Here is a 4,493-nt window from a genome sequence, read left to right as displayed (position 1 = left end):
GCAAATAAAAACAAGTGGCATGGAAGGTGACTGAGAAATTTAGTGTTTGTAGAAGCGAAAAAGCAATGTACAGAATACAGAAACTTTTCGTGTCGTCTCGGAAACGAGACGAGAAGTGTACTTTCTAATAAGAGTTAAGATGAGAAGTGTACGTCCAAGTTAGAGACGAGACGAGAAACGACAATTCTTGTCTTATTTTTGAGAAAAGATATTTATCGAGTCTGATAGGCAACAATTCACTGAAGTCTTAGATTCCAGTGTTACCAGCGTTACATGATTCAGAGTAAAAGTTCATAAGTTATTACAGTGGTTGTACGAATACAATGAAGAGTAAAATGAAATCTTTTAGCTTTACGTCCCAAGCATATGCCGGTTAGACTAAAGGAGACGATAATGGTGGGAAATGAATGAAATGTTGGAATAAAGAATGTGGGAGGAAACAGGACAACCCCGATTAACCCCAGGAGCACATAAAATGAAGAGTATTTATCAACATTTTAAGATACGTAAATCATTACATAATATACTTCAATAATAAATATGATTTAAATGTTGATATATTACACCCTTAGTGACTCTCTAGGGTCTCGGAAGCATTCTCATAATTTCTATATAAAATAAAGAAAAAAGCGAAGGCATAAATTTATAAAACGAGAAGATAAATAGTTCTTCGAGAATCAAAACGAGACGAGAATCGAGCAATTAATTTAAGAGACAACAAGAGAAATCCTTTATTTCTCGTATCGTCTCGTCTTCCGCGTCACTAAGGAGGGAGAATATTGATGGCTCAGTAGTACAGCATTTACATTTGATGTGAGGACCATACTTCAATCCCAAATATAGTAGTGTTCCCCACGAGAAAAACGAGAAATAAGAATTTCTCGTCTATTCAATTTTTTAAAGAATTCTCGTCTCGCCTCCGTTTTCGAAGAATTATTTCCTTTTTGTCTCGATTATTTAAAAATATTTTCTCGTCTCCTCCTCCTTGTAAAATAGTTTCTGGTCTCGATTCAGAAGAAATAATGTGCTAACTTTTATGTTGTTGATGATAATTGAAGAGAGTATTACAAATATGTTTTGAGATCAACCCTATGTAATTGGGAGAGAGACGAAACCAAATCAAACAAAATGTTAATTTTGGCTTTCTTCTTGAGATCAAAGATTATAGTAGATGTCGATGGTAGATCTATAGTTTAAAGTGGAATCCGAACCCGAGGTCTCTTACAGAAGTCTCATGCTCTAGTGATTAGACCAACAGTTAGAGCTAAAATAATACATACATATATATATATATATATATATATATATATATATATATATATATATATATATACAAATATCAGCTATTATTGAGGACTTTAATAAGATTGTGGCTTAAGTCAATAAAAATTACATTATGTAACCAACACTCTTAACAATTAGCGCGAACATAATTGCATGATAATTGAATTGTGGGTAGTACTGAATAGAAAGAAAAAAACCTTCAGATTGGTTAGTTTTACAGAATCCACATATATGAATGTTCGTAATTATTACATAATGTGGAATTATATATACAAAGTTGTCACATTATATTCACCCTTTTTTGTCTTTACACTGTGGAGTATGCGAGGGAAGTTTTGGGGTTTAACTTCTCGTAAGATTATGGAAAAATAAATATATATTATGTTAGGATATACGGGGGGGACCCAAAAAACGGAAAGTGTGCTGCAGTGGGGATGGAGAGTGTGGGAACCCATTGTTGTACCTGTTGTCTGTTACGATCATGCCACCTACGTCAGTGTGCGAAGTTGTGTCGGTGTGAGTGCATCGGTTCGCTCTTGAGAGTTTGTTTAGTAAAAGAACTTTTTCCAGTTCGGCCAAAACGTGATGTCAGATTATCGAGAGCAACGGGCGGCTGTGAAATTTTGTTTCCTGTTGGGGAAATCGGCCGTGGAAACTACTGTAATGCTGAAGACTGTTTATGGGGATGCTGCCCTAAGTAAAACCAGAGTACACGAGTGGTTTGCACGTTTCAAAAATGGAGAAATGTCAATTCAAGACCAACCCCGTTCAGGACGCCCCTCAACGACAAGAACTGACGAAAACGTCGAAAAAATCAATGCCCTCGTTCGTGAAGACCTTTGCCGAACCATTGATCAACTCTGTAAGATGGCTGAAATATCGTTTAGTTCAATTCAGATGATTTTAGCAAAAGATTTGCACATGAGAAGAGTTGCAGCCAAATTTATCACTCGCCTTCTCACAGACGAGCAAAAGTAGCGTCGACTTGAGGCATGTGTTGAACTTCAAAATCAGCTCAAAGAGGACCCTGACTTTTTGCCAAGGTGATTACTGGTGATGAATCTTGGTGCTACGGCTACGACCCCGAATCAAAGCAGCAATCAAGCCAATGGAAGACAAGTGGCTCTCCTCGTCCCAAGAAAGCTCGCCAAGTGAAGTCACACATCAAGACAATGCTCATTTGTTTCTTCGATTGCAGAGGTGTTGTGCACGCGGAATTCGTTCCCCGGGTCAAACTGTTAACCAGGGGTTCAACTTGGAGGTTTTGAAATGATTGACGGAGAGTATCCGGAAGAAAAGGGCAGATCTTTGGCGCACAGGAGAATGGTTCTTTCATTATGACAACGCTCCGGTCCACACCGCCCTCTCTGTAAAGCAGTTTTTGACCAAAAACGGCATGGCACCGATTGTGCACTCCCTACTCAAAGGATCTAGTCCCATGCGATTTCTTTTTGTTCCGCAGACTCAAACGTGACATGAAAGGTAAGCGTTTTGCCATGTGGAGAAGGTAAAACAAAAATCTCTGGAGGTCATAAAGAAAATCCAGATAAGTGATTTTCAAAACTGTTTTGAACAATGGAAGGATCGTTTGCAGAAATGCGTTGCTGTCCATGAACAATACTTTGAAGGTGATGAAAATGTGGTGTAAAAATATTAAGAAATAGAGAAGTTATGACGAATTTCCCGTTTTTTTTGGGCCCCTCCTCGTATATTCAAAACTCACACTTTGTATTTCACTATTTAACTTACTATCATACGAACTCCTAACTTTATTATATACAGTATGTTACCTGTCTTTCTTTTCTTACTCTTATAAGTTTTCCTAGTACAAGATGCATACACACGTTTCGTTCGCGATGCCCTTCCACTTTTCATGCCCTAACACGTTTATGAATTATGTGAAAGTTAAGAATCAGTTAAAACACCAGAGGGAAATAGGAGGACGAGCGTCCGTCCCATGTGACGACGCCTGCCCCCTACAGACAAATTGTATTATGAAATAGGTGAAGTAATATAAAACTATCTTTTTCGTATACAAAATTTTTCTCTTTCTCTTTTTTCTGTTCTTCCGCTTACTCCCACCTAATTAATTAAAACTGACATCGTCACTGATTAGAATGCTTCAGTTAGTTCCTGTGTCAATGCATCCGAATTTAAAATATTTTTCACTGAATTATTTATAAGTTAAGAAATACTTACTGACTATCAGTGAAGCAATCGCTGCAATTTAGTTCACTATTGTTGACTGCGTACGTATTGAAGAAATGGTCTGGAAACGCCTACTATATCGTAGTGTGAAATATGCCAATATGAAAAGTGTTCAAATACATATCCTCACATATTAATGTCTGATGGTTGCATAAGAATTTGTGATGAATTTTGAAAAGCTTTTATTTGACTAGGGAAATAATGTAGATATATGGAGTAAAAGCACAGATTTGAAGCATCAATGCACTGTCATCTCTGCAAAGATTCGTATTCTTAGTTTTTCGATCTGTTTTATGTGTTAACTTAAACACCACAACATCTATCACTGATAGCGTAGATCGTCTTACTTTTTAAAACTGCCTCTGTAGCCTATTTGTTAAACATTCATCTCCAGCAATAATGTAGAGAGAAGAGAAAGAGAGAGATACAACATCTGTAAGATTTATATGATTCACTAAGGGATCATAGTGTCAAGACCATAGATAATTATCAATTATTGGTTTAATTTGTTTAGTTTAATTGTAGTATGGTCTTGAGTTTCAGGAGACCTAATTTACTCTTGTTTATCTCTAAAGAGATATGTGCAAAGAATACAGTATGTGTATACTTCAAATTGTATGAATTCTAGTCTATCAACAAGAGCTTGTAATGTTATGTAATAAATTTGTTAACATCCACACTTTTCTTCGGATAATGAGGACATCAAGATAGTGACATTGTTTCGTGTCATCATGATTGAATTGAGGTTATGAGAATTTGGTTGAATAAGATCTTTTTAGATCTGGGACGCACGTGGATGAAAATCGGCCCGAGTGCTGAAACCGTATTACTGGATCGTCAGCAGTTTGAGTTGTATAAAAACCTTTTTATTTTATTCAATGGTATCATTATTAGAGCATCATTACAAGAGGATCAATACTTGGAAGAGTAGCATTCAAAGTTCTGTCAAGCGAGTTAAGCATTATTAAATTTATTACTACGAGAATCGTCTAAGGCGTAAC

General features: G+C 36.5%; 1 pseudogene; it reads left to right on the top strand.

The window, feature by feature from the left end:
- The first annotated feature begins 1,869 nt into the window (after positions 1-1,869).
- Positions 1,870-2,262, top strand: LOC145666028 (protein GVQW3 pseudogene; annotated as a pseudogene).
- Positions 2,263-4,493: the final 2,231 nt, after the last annotated feature.

This window comes from Thermobia domestica, chromosome 12, assembly GCF_964235325.1.
Source record: "Thermobia domestica chromosome 12, izTheDome1.hap1.1, whole genome shotgun sequence".
NCBI lineage: Eukaryota > Metazoa > Arthropoda > Insecta > Zygentoma > Lepismatidae > Thermobia > Thermobia domestica.
Note: the sequence above shows the minus strand (reverse complement) of the source record. Positions and strands in the feature narration are given on the sequence as shown.